The sequence below is a fragment of the Theropithecus gelada genome, chromosome 8 (assembly GCF_003255815.1).
Source record: "Theropithecus gelada isolate Dixy chromosome 8, Tgel_1.0, whole genome shotgun sequence".
Classification (NCBI taxonomy): Eukaryota; Metazoa; Chordata; class Mammalia; order Primates; family Cercopithecidae; genus Theropithecus; species Theropithecus gelada.
The window spans coordinates 63355266-63372969 of NC_037676.1; positions in this window are offsets into that span (position 1 = coordinate 63355266).

The window sequence follows — 17704 nt, forward strand, 5'->3', positions numbered from 1 at the left end:
CAGATAGAAGTGTCTGACGCTCCTTGAGGATAAACTTTTGATCTTGCTGCTCACTGTAAGTGGTGTATTTCCATTTCTTCTCTGGCCTGAGCTTCTCTACTGAAGAAACAGAGGACAGATTAGGTCTTCGGATGAGGATGGAAGAGCTCTGTTTGTACAACTTATAAGATTTAGTCAAATTCTAACCTTAAATTTTTACATACATATTGATAGTAGAAATTAATTGTACAATCTTCGAAATCAGTACTGATATTAAGTCATTAAGCCATTAAAAATGACTGAAATCAGTATGATTTATGAAGAACATTTGCTTGTTTAGCTTTTATTTTACCCATTATGATTCCTTACTATGTGAAGGAATCTATATTTGTAAACAAAACAAAACAAGCATCCTCCCAAAACAAAAACAATTCTACCAGGCCTTCCTAATGCCTGCCAATGCTGGCAGCCCAGCGAACTTGCAGTTGTGATTACAGGAGCAGAAGGAAAATGGAAAAAGGAGAGAAGACTGGCTTCCATCTCTACCCTCAGGGCCTTAGAGTATCCCCACCCACCCTTTTTCAAAGATTGTGCTTCTAAATTTCTAAATTATCTCTTCATGTTAAGAGATTGGTTTTTCTTTTCTTCCTGAGATTAATTAGTAACCAGATTTAAATGACAGAATTAAATGACTTTTTGGTGGGCATTTACTTTTCAGCAGGGATTTGTTGAATCCACTTAAATATTTAGAGGATGGAACTGACAAACGCCCTCTCCTTGACCAAACTTTATCCAGGCTTCTCTGAATCTTTTTCTTGACTAGGCCTCAACCTTGCCCCGTTCTAGCCAGGTCTGCATAACCCAGTCTTAGCAAAAATCCTACTGTCAGTTTAGCAAGAATACTGTCCTAGGAGAGGAGAAAATATTTGCAAACCATATGTCTCATAAGTTTTTAATATCCAAGATATATAAGAGACCCAAATAACCCAATAGTAAGAAAACAAATAACCATATTAAAAAATAGACCAAGGAACGGAATAGACATTTCTCCAAAGAAGATAGATAAATGGCCAACAAGTATATGAAAAATGCTAAACATCACTAATTAGCAGGAAAATGCAAATCAAAGCCACAATGAAGTATCAACACACATCTGTTAGAAGGGTCATCAAAAAGACAAAATATAACAAGTGTTGGTGAGGATGTAGAGAGAAGTAAACCCTTGTACACTGTTGATAAGTATGTGAATTTGTACACTTATGGAAAACAGTATGGAGGCTCCACAAAAAACTAGAAATTACCATATAACTCAACAATTTTACTTCTGGGTATATCCCAAAAAAGTTGAAATCAGTATATAAAGAGACATCTACACTCCCAAGTTCATTGCAGCATTATTTACAATAGTGACAATATGGGTTTGACCTAAGAGTTCATCACTGGATGAATGTATGAGGCAAATGTTGAATACTAGTCAGCCTCAAAAAAGAAGAAAATTCTGTCATTTCTGAAAACATGGATGAACATCTAGGACTTTATGCTAAGTAAAATGAGCCAGACATAGAAAGACAAATACTATAGGACCTCACTCATATGTGGAGTCTAAAAAAGTGGAATTCATAGAAGCAGAGAGGAGAATGGTGTTTCACAGGGCTTGGGGTTAGGGAAGAAAAGAAGATGTTGGTCAAAGGGTACACAATTTTAGTTATGCAGAATGAATAAGTTCTCGAGATCTAATGCACAACATCATGACTATTGTCAGATGTCAGAATAGGTTTTAAATGTTCTCACCACAAAAAAATAAATATGTGAGGTGATGGCTATGTTAATTAGCTTGAGAAGCAGTTTTAAATTGTGTATGTATATCAAAACATCACATTGTACACCTTAAATATATACAATTTTTACCTGGCAATTATACCTCAATAAAGCTGGAGAAAAACTGCAAGGAAATATAATTCTATAGTCACAATTACTTTTTGACAAAAAAAACCCATAGTGTTGATGAAGATAATATGCAGCTCTTTGGATAATAGCAAGAGCTGTGTTTGAGAGATCACTCCCTTACCTTCTTGCCATCTCTCCCAGAGCTCAGAGAAACTTTGCCCCAGGCCATTTATGGTCTTTAAACTCATTCAATTATCCTGAATTGTTCACTACCCTTCAAAATTGCCTATATTCCCCTCATTTTCTTCTCTCTTATGAAGATGATAATTTAGCCACAAGCAAGTGGCCTTTCTTTGAATCCCATATTTGCAGGACTCCTGCATACACATGTCAGTTAATAAATTTGTATGCTTTTTCTCCTGTTAATCTGTTTATTGTCAGTTTATGTAGAAGACATGAACCTTCAGGGAGTGAGGGAAAATTGTCTTGGCCTCAGATTTGGCATAGCTGGCAGGATACCAAAACCACTCTGCTCCTTTGGAATCTGCAGTTGAGAGAACCTAGGACTGAAAAGCCAGCAAAAATGGGAAGAATTTCTTACCAGTCAGACTCCTGGTTCTCTGTCTATGAACTCCAGTTGAATGAATGGCAAAACACTATTTTTCTCCCTTTCCTTTCAAATGTTAGATTAATAGGGGAAAAGCATTTGTATGGACTGGTCCTTGGGTATAGCAACTCCAGTGTATTTTTGGTATGCACACTCACCTTGTCTGATCCTTTTCCTTCCAGAAATGGCCTTTGTTTTCCTTTGTCTCAGTCTTTCTGTGTTGTTTGCCACAAAGAAGAAAACTGTTGGGTACAACATGGGTCTAAGGCCCTTATAAACCTGTTGCTTGAGCTGGGCTTTTGTCTTGTTTTATATCTTGAGAGCCTGGCTTTTGGGGCCAAGTGAAAACACTCTCTCTGCTTGTCTGCCAGCTGGGGGCATGGTTGTTAAATCACGTCAGGTGGCCAGTCTGAAAGGCCTGGTAACCCATGACACGTACAATTATTAAGTAATACTCTCTTTTCCAAATGTGCCAAACTCACAGGCGCATTTGTCTTAAGAAGTCTAGTCCGGGTGCAGTGGCTATGGCCTGTAATCCCAGCACTTTGGGAGGCTGAGGCCAGTGGATCATGAGGTCAGGGAATCAATACCACCCTGGCTAACATGCAGAAACCCAGTCTCTACTAAAAATACAAAAAATCAGCTGAGTGTGGTGGTGGGCACCTGTAGTCCCAGCTACTTGGGAGGCTGAGGCAGGGGAATGGTGTGAACCCAGGGGGCGGAGCTTGCAGTGAGCCGAGACTGTGCCACTGCACTCCCGCCTGGGAGACAGAGCAAAACTCCCCTTCAAAAAAAAAAAAAAAAAAAACAAATAAAAATCTCATCCATGGGTGTTTCTGTCATTTTGGCCTTTGTTGCCTTGTTAGTCCTAGGAAAGTCCAACCCCAGAAAACCCTGCTTGGACTCACAGGTTGATGAGTTTGTGACTGCAGGCACCCCCATGTGTCCCTGTGTCCACATGTTCAGAAGGAGACCAGAGGCAATGTTTGCACAGACACCAACCTTAGCCATCTGTGTCAACGGAATCTTTTGGCTTCTTTAGTCTATTTCTGGGAGTCAATTTTTGGGTATCATGGGAGCTGCCTCTTCCACATCTTCTTTGGGGATGCCTCTTACCTTGATGAAAAATTTTATTCTAAACTTAAAAAAATTACCTCCTAGTCTTTCCTTGAAGAGATTTATTAGATTATGTAAGGACTAAAATAAGTACATCATTGAGGACCCTAACTGTCAATGCCAGATAATGGATCTTTTGACTTAGACTCTGTATGTAAAAAAACAATCTCAGAAAGTTCTCCCTCCAACCTATTGCCTTATGTGTATTCGTTAAGGGCTGGTCTTTGTTCTTAGATCTCCCGAGATAGTGGTAGGCCACTCCCAAGATGGCGGCAAGCCTTTTGCTCTCTGACCTGGGTTCTTGGCCTCAACGAATTCCAAGGAATGGAGCCTTGGGCCATGCGGTGAGTGTTACAGTTCTATTAGAAGCCTTGGTTCATGGAAAAGAACTGTGGAACCCAGCGACTAGTGTTCAGGTCAATTAGGACAAACCCAGGCACCTAGCCCTGCAGGAACAATAGTGAGCCTTTAGGCCGCTGGGGAGTGGCAGTGGGCACCTTGCTGGATTAGAAATGCAGCAGACACCCTGCCGGATCTGGAGGGGTGGAAGTTGATGGCATATCTGCCATGGCGGCAAACAGCTGAGCGAAAGCTCAGCTTGAGCTGGAACAAACACGGAGCAGAAGAGTGTGCAGCTGCAAGATTTAATAGAGTGAAAACAGAGCTTCCATACAATGGGAGGGGAGCCCACTCCCCCTTCAAATACCTGGGGTTTATATCCCAATCATTGTCCCTCCGCCTGTGCTCTCAGGCGATCGATGATATGATCATTTCTTTACCTCCTGTTTTTAGTCTAATTTGTATTTTAGTGAGCCCTCTTTACTACCTGATTGGTCAGGTGTGAGCTGAGTTACAAGCCCTGTGTTTAAAGATAGGTGTGGTCACCTTCCCCAGCTATGCTTAGGAATTCTTAGTCAGCCTATGAAATCCAGCTAGTCCTGTCTCTCACTGCTATTATAGGAGTTACTAAGAAATTATCTTAGGCAGATAGGGAGGAAAAGGGGTCCTCGGGAAGGTTTTTTCTTTTAAAGCAGCTCCAGAAATGTTTCTTGTCTAGCAGGAATGTCCTGGCTCTTAGAGCTGGGCTAGCAAGCTTTGATATGCAAATACAGGCCATTAGAAACTGGGTCCACCCAAACATTAGGATTCCCACTGTCTTCTTCCCCTTGCCCCAACATGTGTCTGACAACATGGCCGCCCCCAAAATCTCCACATGTGTAGAACATCATGGTGCCCTGAATTTGCGTATTAAAAGGCTAGAGTGGGAGGGCCAGTTTTTTCACAGGCTACATGAATGACATGCCTGGTCAAACCAATCCCCTGAGCCCTATGCAAATCAGTCGCCACCTCCTCCAACTTCCTCATATAAGCAGCCACTTTTCCACCACACAGGAGGTTTTCTCTTTGTTAGAATCCCCCTTCTTTCTGTCTCTGTATGGGGGAGCTGTTTTCTTCTTCCTTCCTTCTTTCTTGCCTGTTAAACTTTTCGCACCTTAAAACCACTCCGTGTGTGTCCGTGTCGTTTTATCCAAACCTGTGTGAGACCAAGAACCCTGATGTTCTTCCAGTCATTGGAGCCATATCACTATATCACTGCCTTTGTATTTCTTAAATGTATTTGATTGCTGTCTCATGCCTCCCTAAAATGCTAAAATGTATGAAACTAACCTGCACCCCGATCACCTTGGGCACATGTTCCCAGGACTTCCTGAGGGCTATGTCATAGGCCATGGTCACTCATATTTGGCTCAGGATAAATCTCTTCAAATAACTTACAGAGTTTGACTCTTTTCGTTGATAATAACTTTTGATTTTCTATTTTTCAAATGGACTACTTGTCTCTTTTGATTTTCCATCCACGGAAACATACACATTATCAGGCTTTTGTGTGCATGTGGCCAACCAAAAGTTGGGAGCTCCCAAAATATAGCAAGGCAAGAATGTGGGTTACATATTTTTATGGCTAAGCATCTAAGCCATTTTTTTTTTTGCCTGCCTTTTGGAATGCTACAGGTTTTGAAAGGGCTGCATCTTTTCTCCCTGTTTATAGGCCTTGCTTAAAAGCCCTTATTTATTTTATTATTTTTAAATTTATTTTTGAGATGGAGTCTTGCACTGTCACCCAGGCTGGAGTGCAGTGGCAAGATCTCGGCTCACTGCAACCTCTGCCTTCCGGGTTCAAGTGATTCTTCTGCCTCAGCCTCCCAAGTACCTAGGATTACAAGCACCTGCCATCATGCACAACTAATTTTTGTATTTTTAGTAGAGATGGGATTTCACCATGTTGCCCACCATGTTGTTGGTCTCGAATTTCTGACCTCAGGTGATCCTCCTGCCTTGGCCTCCCTAAGTGCTGGGATTGCAGGTGTGAGCTACTGCGCCCGGCCTGAAAGCCCTTATTTATTTTGGTCTCTTGTGCTTATTTGTTTCAGCCTTATGTCATTTGAGACATAAATTTAAAATTTTAAATTTCTGTTTATATTTGGAGCATAATAAATGCTTTTTTGTTTGTTTGTTTCAATTGTTGGCTTGCTTTTTCCTTTCTCTGAGGTAAAAGGGAACTTTATACTAAAAAAAATTTCTTGATTAATAATTACCTTAAGCCACTAACCACTTGTATTATTTCTCTGTGCCTTTTGAGGTGTAAACTCTTTCCTCAGTCTTACCTAAGAAACACCCTTTAAAATGCAAATTTCAGGGACAAAAGAACCAGGAAACAGGAATTTCTACAGTTTGCCCAGCTCAAACCTAGTAATGAAATATTTTTAAAAAGTTTAAAAGAATTCTATTGTCAAAATAGTCAGCCTAATTAAAAGGTAATGTTTAGGTTATAGTTATTTTTTGTTTTTTTTTTAAGAACTTTCTTCTTTGGATCCTGTTTCTACCATAACGTTTTTCTTAGTCAACTGAAACACCTTTTTAATTATATGCTTAGCCTATTAAGCATATAATTAATAACTTTATTAATTTATTTTAATTTAATCAATACGTTTAAATACATGTGCTTCCTTTCTTGATGACATAAATTTTGCCAAAGATAATGTAAAATTTTATTAGACTTTTGGGAAACAGAAGATCTTCTCAATCTGGTTCCCCTGAATCTTATTCTTTTATTTGCTTCTGCTCCTTCTATCTCCTTTTCACCACCTTCAATCTTCCATCTAGCTTCCTTTAAATTTTTTTTTTTTGAGACAGAATTTCAGTCTTGTTGCCCAGGCTGGAGTGCAATGGCGTGGTCTTGGCTCACCACAACCTCTGCCTACTGGGTTCAAGCCATTCTCCTGCCTCAGCCTCCTGAGTAGGTGCCACCAGGCCCGGATAATTTTTTTTGTGTTTTTAGTAGAGGCCACCTGCCTCGGCCTCCCAAAGTGCTGGGATTACAGGCGCAAGCCACCGGGCCAGGCCCAACTTCCTTTAATTGAAAATAAAAAAAAATAGAGAAGCCTCTACCTTCTCTATTTGGTGTCAGTGGATAAAAATTACCATGAGGAAACATCAGAATTCTGACTGTCAGAGGCGTTTGAACCACAGCAACTCCATCTTGAATAGGTGCTGGGTAAAATGAAGCTGAAACTTACTGGGCTGCATTCCCAGATGGTTAAGGTATTCTAAGTCACAGGATGAGATAGGAGGTCAGCAAAAGGTCACAGGTCATAAAGACCTTGCTGATAAAACAGGTCGCAGTAAAGAAGCCGGCTAAAACCCACCAAAACCAAGATGACCACGAGAGTGACCTCGGTTGTCCTCACTGCTACACTCCCACCAGTGCATTGACAGTTTACAAATGGCATGGCAACGTCAGAAAGTTATCCTATATAGTCTGAAAAGGGGAGGCATGAATAATCCACCCTTCGTTTAGCATTTCATCAAGAAATATCCATAAAAATAGGCAACCAGCTGTCCCAGGGTTGCTCTGTCTTTGGAGCAGCCATTCTTTATTCCTTTACTTTCCTAATAAACTTGCTTTCACCTTACTCTGTGGACTCATCCTGAATTCTTTCTTGTGAGAGATCCAAGAACTCTCTTGGGGTCTGGATCAGGTCCCCTTTCCTGTAACATGACTACCACATAAAGAGATCTAAAGGAGACTTCTCACAACCCTGAGATCCCCTAAGAAACACAGAAAAGGTGCCACTAGCCCTCTTTTTGGGGTCTTCTTTCTTCTTCATTGAGCCAAGTCTATATGTATTACAGCCAAAATTCAAGGGTGACTCCTTGCCTTGGCTTTCTAGCCTTGACAGGTTTTTAAAAGAATAATCTAACATTCTTTATTAAAAGTTTCAACAAAGCAGACTTAAAAAGAACCTAATCAGTCACTAGTCTTGCTAGACTTATGTAAATGGTCAGTCCAAGTATAACAAAACTGATTTTACAAGTAAATTAAACTTGCTATGATTTATCTTTGGTAGCAATGTAGAGAAAACAATTATATCTTAGAAAAAACTATAGTATACCTGTTATTAGATCCTAGTTCATTGTTTTTGAGATTTTATTATTTATGTACAATCTGGACTAAATGCTAAATTAGTTTTGTTTCTTCCAACATCTGGCTGCAAATCTCCAAACTAATGTTTCCAAATTTTCTCTCAGTCCTCTGACTTGGAATCACAAAAAATTAAAACTGTGTTTTTCCTGAGGCTCTGCAAGCTGAAGCTGGTCAACCTAATAAATAAACTCCAGAGAAATCATTGTGATGGCTTGTATATTGACAGCCTTTATCACATTTAACCTGCACACCAGGATAATCTGTCAGATTGCTGCTTATATACCTTGCTCCAACTAAAGATGCCTCAGACCAGATTTAAAAATATTCCCAGCTGACTGCCCTCCAGTTGCAGACTAATTATATACTGCTTCTGACATCAACTTTTAATTTTCTTTTGCTTCCATAGACAAGTCTCTTATTAAATACCTGTATACTTGCACCATATTGAGACCTAGCCTTGATGGAAGTACTACTCTCTCCTTAAATGAACTACAATTTTTAATTGGATTGGCCAGGATTGGGAGATGGGTTTAATGGTATCCTTTGCCACTTAGCTTCTAACTCAAATTCTGTCTCTCCAGCCACCAGTTCAGCTTTTAGCGTGTGTGAAACTTCTAGGGAAGTTTCAGACGGGTATGGCAGGGCACAGAGACTGATACCCCAAAGTATGGTGCTTTGGCATGATTTTAATTAAAGGAAATTGGAAGACCATAGAAGTTACCTCAGAACCAAAGACTTTCTAACCTTCCCTTTTTGTCGCCACCAAGCACAGGGATAGGCTCTTTCTAAAAGTTCCTTTAACTAACTGAAGAACAATTCTTTCCCCAAAAAATACAGCTGTCTTAAGAGCCTCTCCCTAGAAATCTTATCAAATAGCCAGAAAATAATCAACTGCCAGGGAAAAAAAGATCAAAAGTCATCACTGTGCTCAGACAGCCTGTTCATTTATTCTTCTAAGGACAACTCCAAAAAAATGACCTGAGATACTTTATCTACATAATAAGACAACCTTTGTTCACAGCAAAGTTCCATCCCACTCTTTCTTACCACTGCCCTGAAGAACTCAGAAATATTTTGTCCCAGGCCGTTGTCTGTTATTTGGGCTCAGTTAATTCCCCTAAAATCACTTATTACCTCTCAAAATTGCTTACACTTTCCTTCTCCCCTATAAAGATGGTGTTTAAGCCTCAACCATCTGGGCTTTCTATGAGTCTCATATTTGTGAGACTCCCATGGCTATGTACACATGAGTAAGTCTGTATGCCTTTTCTCTTGTTAATTTGTCTATTGTCAGTTTGTTTAACAGACTCAAATCTTCAAAAGGGGAGGAAAAATTATCTTCACTTTTATGTGGGCACTTAAGTATATATTTACTCTACTCCTCATGCTTCCTAATGATAGAAAGCTACTTATTATTGTAATGCTTTTATTGAAGTATAATTAACATATAATAAGCTGCACACATTTAAAGTGTACATTTGTAAATTTTGATGATATGTATATATACACACACATATATACACACAAGTGAAATCATCCCACAATCAAGATAATGAGCATATCATTATCCCCCAATAGAAGCTATTATTATTCATGCCATTTTACTGATAAGATAGTTGATTTCATTTGTTGGGCATTACATTGGCTACTATGTGGTGAGCCAGGACCTGAAGCTATGTCAGCTAGATTTCAGAACCATCTCTCTTCTCACAACATCAGCTTGTGTCTATCTGTCTGTCTCTGCCCCTCTCTCTCTCTTTCTCCCCCTCTCTTTCCCTTCTTCACTCTGCCTCTGTCTCTCTGCCTCTAGCATTGGGCACTCACTCTGAGTTAAAGGGTATATATTTAGATTCTGAACACTGTCATTGTAAGCCAGTAACAATGATAACCAGAAATGCCAATTACAACTAACATGTATGACACATCACTCTGAAGAATTCCTTATGTGGTGCCATATTTGAGGCAACGTGGCCCTTAAAATTTTGACCTTGCAATCAGGTTGACCCAGGTTTGAACCCAAGTCCTGAATAACCCTGGGTGATCCAAGCATCCTCTCTGAGCCTTGACATCCCTACTGGAAAAAGGAGAATAATGCCTATTTCAGAACTGATGTGAGAACCTCATGGCATAATCTACTTAGCACCATATTTGATAATAGCAAATATTCCAAAACTATGATTATGAAAAGCATCATAGCATGATTTTCTTCCTTAAAGAATAGAGTTCTTTCTACGCTGGTAAATAAATATACACACAAGAGCATGTCTTGATTTACCATATTGTATAACACTGGAACAACAGAAAATACAGTGTTTTTGAAAAGGAGTAGAGAAAATCGGAAATGGTTAACATCTTGCTACTTACTGTCTTTATATGTTTATTTTTAGTAAAAGATTTTTGAGTAAAATATAAGACTCTTTAGATGTTAGTTTTTTTTTTTTTTTTTTAAAACAAGTTTCCATTTAACTGCCCAGGTGTCAGGCCAAGAATAAGCTTCACAGCTCTCCGTTAGCCCTCATTTTGTTGGTTTTAGATTCCGTGGCTCAATTTCAGTATATATGCACAATCATCTTTCAGCAGATCAGCAAATTCGAAAACATTTTCCAGGTCCTGTGGTCAATACAAAAATCAAGTTAATAGACTGTCATTGAAATAGATAGTGAATTTGAATGTTCAAGAGATCAGCAGGTCAATACTGGAGAGAAATTAATCAGTATAAAAAGTGTGTTGGAGGAGGGCCAATTTAGGTGGATTTTTTTCTTTTAAATGAGAAATAATCGCAGCAGGGGTTATTCATATCTTTAGAATGTAACTGATATCTCATCTTGTAAATCTTGGTCTTACAGACATTTCAGGAAGTGATCAGAATGTAAGTAACTACTTTGGAAACCTGGTCATTTGCCTTCTGTTCAATAAGGAGGTAGGAAGTTTCACAAAGGGTCTCTTTGTTCACCCCAACTCTCCATATGGCTTCGCTGACAGTAGCAGAGGGCAATATAAAATGAAATAAGTCAACAGGATTTGTTCTTTCCTCTTTTTAAAATAAGCATGCTAAGAAGCAGGCAACGTATTAGATGCTGAGTGCACAAGGAGATAAAAGCCACATTCCTTATCCCTTAAGAGCTATACATTTTTAATTTTAGCTAGGACAGCTAAGTATATCCATATTAAGAAATAAAAAAATAGTGTATGGCTAAAAACAGGCACCACATGAATGATGTGGATGAGAAATACTTTTGTAAGAAAGAAATTACTTTAAGTTAAAGTCAGGTTACTGTGGTGTGGAAGTCAAGCAAGCGTGGAAATCAAGCAGGCTTGGTGCAAGAGATAGATTCTGAGCTGGGCTTGGGGTTGGATTTTGTCAGGAAGACTATAGAATGACAAAAGCGAATCCTCAGAGAATGAACAGTCAAATTCACCTCCAAACTCTTGCTGATCACATTTTCCTCTGTCTAGTCCATCTGTACGATGACTCTTCCCAATCCCAAACTGTCTTGAAATAGGATTATTACACTTCACCCATCACTTCAACATATCAATATATTGTTGTTTCACTAACCACCGCATCTTTTGTCTGTATTAGGTATTCTTCCAGGTTACATAAAAGGCATTTCAGGAGGGCACTTAGAGGTTTTTGGTCCATGCTGTTGGAAAGAGGATATTGTTATTCAACCAAGTAGGAAACATCAAAAGAAGACCTTATCTGGGGGAAAGATCCTTAGTTTGGTGTTGAATAAATTGAGTTTGAAGTGACTTTGAGACAACTTGTGGAATTAACTATAGTTATCACTGAGTGTTTTATGACAGAAGATTGTTATTTTTCTTTCTCACTTTTCTTTCTCTTATGTGCAAGGAGCAGAAATTTTGCAAAATATGTAATGCGCATGTATTGTTTTAAAAGTAGAAAAAATAAAATAATAAATAACATGAACAAGAGTTTTAAAAATTAATATTACTCACGAGATTTTATTTTGATCCAATTAGTTTATAAAAATGTGAACAGCAAAGCACCAAAGTTAGAGGCTTCATTACTGAGGGTATCTTCAACTTGCTGCCATAACAATCTTTAAAATTTGCAATGTCTCAATGCAATGACAATTTATCCTTTTTTTGGCCAGGCGTGGTGGCTCATGCCTTTAATCCCAGCACTTTGGGAGGCTGAGGCGGGCAGATCACGAGGTCAGGAGATTGAGACCATCCTGGCTAACATGGTGAAATCCCGTCTCTACTAAAAATTAAAAAAAAAAAAATTAGCCGGGCATGGTGGCAGGCACCTGTAGTTCCAACTACTCGGGAGGCTGAGACAGGAGAATGGCGTGAACCCGGGAGGTGGACCAGCCTGGGCGACAGAGCGAGGCTCCGTCTCCAAAATAAAAAAAAAAAATTATCCTTTTTTCATACAAGCACACAAACAAAACAATGTTCCTAACTAGTGAGCAGCCTCCTCCACAGGAGAGTCAGGGACCTAGCACTTTCCACCTGTGACTCTCCCATGTTCAGTGTGTGCCTTCTGTGATTGCTACTCTTGTCTTCTTCAGCTGATGGAAAAATAAAGAGCATGGAGGATTTTTCCATGGGGCATTTCTTTGCTCCAAACTTGAAAGTGGCACAAATCACTTCTTCTCATGTTCCACTGGCTAGAACTAAATTACACGGGGTTATCTTCAATGGAGGCTGTGAATTATATTCTAGCTGTGTGTCCAGTAAGAAGAGTGAACAGGTTTTGTGGCAAACTAGGAAAATTCTGCCTCAGATGTCAAGTGTGCATTTAGTGCTTTCCCTCTACAATGGCATCTGACCAGCATCTTTTCAGTTCCTTGTTTAATTATTATCCGGTTAACATGTTCGTATCCATACATACAAGTAGATAGGGTATTAGTGGCCTTGGTGCAACTCAGAGATATAAGTAAGCATTCCCCTGTAATATCAACCTAGTAATTCTGTGTTAAAGAAAATGAGGTTAGAATGAAATAATTTATTCTGACTGAAAGAATCACTCTTTTATTTTTTAGTGCATATCAATCATTACATTAAATATTAATTTTAGAAATTTGTGGAGATCAATGTGGTCTTGGTTTGGGTTTGGTTTGTTCTTGTTTCTCTAGTTTCTTGAGGTGTGAACTTAGATCGTCTATTTGTGCTCTTTCAGACTTTTTGATGTAGGCATTTAATGCTGTGAACTTTCCTCTTACCACCACTTTTGCTGTATCCCAGTGGTATTGGTTGGTCGTGTCACTGTTATTGTTTAGTTCAAAGAATTTTTAAATTTCCGTCTTGATTTTATTGTTGACCCAAAGATCATTCAGGAAGAAGGAAACCCTATGATTATCACAGCATTTGCCTAGAGTTTCCAGGCTAAGAGAAAAGGGAAGCTCAGCCTATGTCAAATGAAACTAAGGTGATTGGAATTTGCAGGCCAGTGTACTAGAGGAAACAGAATCATGTATAGAGGACACTTTGGATATGTTCAGAGGGTCCTCTCAAGTATTCAGCCGAGTACTGATCAACACATGCATGTGAGGAAACTACCTAAGTCTGGGGATAGAACCTGCTAAAAGGATTAGAGGTAATAGTGTCTGATATTTATGCACAACTGAAAATATGGGTTACTTTTGCCAGTTAAACTGGAAAATGACAAGATTCATGGGGCATTGGTTACAGTGCTGATTGGCAAGTTCTTGCATCTGTAATGGGATAATTAGCTGGAGAATGAATACTGCTCTAGTCCTGTCTGACAAATATCAAAAGCAAGATCCGAAACAATAAAATAGTTTTCAAGTAACTTAATTTCACTCTAGAAAAGAGCTCAAGAATATTTATAATAAAACAAAAAATATCACTCAACACATAATATTCACAATGTTTAGCATCTCCCCAAAATTTCCAGGCAAACAAAAAAGCAGGAATGTACAACCCATAAGGTCGAATCAATTAAAACTGGCCACAAACCACACAGATGTTAGAACTAGCAGTCAAGGACACTAAAACTGTATTCTGTGTATTCAAAAAGTTAAGTCATATGAGGAAGGAGAATCGCTTGAACCTGGGAGGCAGAGGTTGTAGTGAGCTAAGATCACGCTGTTGCACTCCAGCCTGGGCAACAGAGAGAGAGACTCTGTCTCAAAAAACAAACAAGCAAGCAAATAAAACCATATATTTTAAAGACACAAATTCAACTTCTAAGGAAAAAGTGAAATGTGCGAAGTTAAAAATACTCTGTGTGACCAGCTAGAACTCTCTAGCTAAGTAAATTGTTCCCCAACCAGTAATTTTTTGTTGGAATTCCAAGTGACTTCTTGACCATTATAAATTACTGTGCATCATGAATTTTAGGGATTTATTGAGAATAAAGTAGTGAATGTTAATTCCTCAATGAATAAGGGTTCATTTATATTTACAAGTGGAAAATTGTACCTGGCTTCAGGAACTTATAATTTAATTGGAAAGACTGAACCCTCATGAAGGTAGGAAGAGAATAAATGCAAAATAACGTGGTGAAATATATTGAAATTTTTATCCCCCATCAGCCTCCCTTATCATTACTCTGTTCTATAAGGGTAGAGTTTTGAGGGTCAAAAGGTCTTCTATTTTCTGTCTATAAGAGGTGTTTCTTGTTAACCTAAGAGTGGAGACCTAGGACTCAAGAAATTCAGTTTTACTATCTTATGTTTGAATTTTTTAGGTTGCTTCCGGCTTGCAAGTCCTAGGCTGTTGAGGTGTAATAGTGACTCTACTTAGTAGGTCATAGATAGGTGTTGTGAGTTGAATGGTATTTCTCCAAAAGATACATATTGAGGTTTTAACTCTAGTATTTATTTGCTATGGTCTGAATACTTGTAGATCCCAAAATTCATTAGGTTAAAAACCTAATCTCAATGTGATGGTGTTAGAAAGTGAGGCCTTTGGGAGGTGGTTACATCATGAGAACAGAGCCCTCATGAATGGGACTAGTACTCTTATAAAAGAAGCCCCAGAGAGCTGACTTGTGCTTCTGTCATGTGAAGACACAATGAGAAGGCACCATCTATGAACCATGCAACAAGCCCTCATCAGACCCTGAATCTGTTGGCACCTTGACCTTGGACTTCCCAGCCTCCAGAACTGTAAGAAATTGTTGTTTATAGGCCATCCAGTTAATGGTATTTTGTTATAGAAGCCTGAATGGACTAAGATACCTTAAATGTGACCTTATTTGGAAATAGGGTTTTGCAGATATTATTAAGTTAAGATGAAGTCACCCTGGTTTAAAGTGGGTGACTAGTGTCCTTATAAGGAGAGAAAGATTTAAAGGCACAGAGGAAACACAGGGAAGAAGGCCATGGGTAGACAGAGGCAGAAGCTGGAGCTGTGCTGCCATAAGCCAAGGAATGCCAAGGATTGCCAGCAACCACCAGAAGCTAGGAGAAGTGAGAAAGGATGATCCCTTAGACTCTAAGAGGGAGCATACCCCTGCTGACATTCTCAGACGTCTAGCCTTCAAAGTGTGAGACAAAAATCTCTGTTGTAAGCTTTCCCATTTGTGATTTGTCACAGCAACTTTAGGAAACTGGTACTGTAGGAAACAGTGTCATCTTAGCTCAACATCTGCCTAATCAACGCCCATGCCCCAAACTTGTAAGGGTGCAAGAAGTGGTTGCCATCCCTTTCCAGAGTACTTCCTGACTTGCCAACTTTCTCCAGACCAAACACACTCTAGATGGAGAGACATGTAGTTCCTTTACAGAGTTAAAGGCGATTGCAGCAATAACCTCAATTTTAATGTTTCTCTGTATTCATTCCCTTTGAAAGTGCTCTCATACTGGGTTTGGACCTGTGGTGCTATTTTGTTTTTGTTTGGTCAATGGGACTGTAGCAAATACAATTCAAGCAGAGATGTAGGATGTGCTTGAACATCTGGGGTTGCCCTCTTGTTGCTCTCAGACCTTACTGCCATGTGAACCCACCTGGAAGAGGCTGTTGGAGAATGAGAGACATCCCAGTCATTCCCCCGAGGCTTTCATAAGTCAGTCAGCTCCAGCTGGCTCACACACTAACCCCGGACTCATAAACAAGCCCAGCCAAGATTGCCAAAGCCCACCTAAGACCAGAATTGCTGCCCAGCTGAGGCCAGTCTAAGTTACTCTTGTGAATTGTGCTAATAAGTAGGTGTTAAAAGTATAGCTACTATCAAGTATGATTATGATTTTTTTTTTTAAAGAAGAGGGGGCAGGGCCAAGATGGCCAACTAGAAGTAGTGGCGATTGGAGGCTCACATTGAAAAGAACCAAAAGAATGTGCGAATCCTGCGCTGCAACCAAGTGTCCAGATTCTGTCATCAGGACTGACTAGGCGGCTGGCGTGACCCAAGGAGAGGAAGGAAGAGCAGTGTGGTGCGGCAGCCCACCTGAAAGCCACACGCGGCAGGGAAGCCCTCACCGCCCAGGCAAGGGAGGTGATGAGCAAGCTTGCCACCCACCTTGGGAAACCGTGCCTTTTCCACGGAACTGTGCAACCCTCAGATTCAAAGATCCCACTCATGAGCCCACACCACTGGAGCCTCGGATCCCAATCATGGAGCTACCCAGATTCAGAACAGCCACTTGACTGGAATCTGCCTAAGCCTGCCGAGTTCCCAGGGGGAGGGGTGGCCAGCACCACAGCTGCAGCTGCCTGCTGTCTAAGCCATCTGAGTTCCTGAGGGGTGGCGCCAACACTGGGGCTGCTAGCTTCCTAACACACTAAGCTCCCAGAGTGGTGAGGTGGGGGGCAAAGGAATGGCGGCAGCCATCTCTATAGCTCCAGGCAACACTTTTTCCCTGCTGGAGCCAAGGAGAATGGGCCGCTTGGTCCCAAGAGGTATTCCCCACAGCCCCACACACTGGCTTTCGGAAATTGCGGCCAGAGTGCCTCTTCAGGCCGGCCACTGGCCCATTTCTCCTCACTGGGCAGGGCCTCCGTGCAGGAACTTCAACAACTCCAACCAGGCGCTCAGGGTCAGAACTCTGATCTCACTGGGCCTGAGCCACTAGGAGGCGGAGTGGCCATAGTCTCCACGGACCAGCAGAATTAGTCTTTCCTCCTGCTACCTCTGAGGTATCCATCAGCCCAGACGAGTGAGTTTCCCCCCAATGCAGCACACCCCCTCCACCAAGAGACAATCAAAGTGCTTTGTTAAATGGGTCCTGCTTCCTATGCCACCCAACTGGGTGAGACCCTCCAACAGGGGTTGTCAGACACCCTATACAGGAGCTTTCCTACTGGCATCAGGTTGGTGCTCCTCAAGGTCAGAGATTCCAGAGGAAGGAGCAGGCACCCATTTTTGCTGTTCTCCAGCCTCCTCAAGTGACATCTCCAGACATGGGAGTGAACTAGAAGAATAGGGACTGAAGGGAACCCCTAGCAAACTGCACAGCCCTACAGAAGAGGGACCTGACTGTTGAAAGAAAAACAAACACAACAGAAAGAAACAACAACAACATCAAAAAAAAAGTCCCCACAAAAACCTCATCCAAGTGTCAGCAGCCTCAAAGATCAACTAGACAAACTCATGAAGATGAGAAAGAATCAGTGAAAAAGTGTGGAAAACCCAAAAGACCAGAGTGCCTCTTTTCCTCCAAATAATCGCTACACCTCTCCAGCAAGGGTGCAGA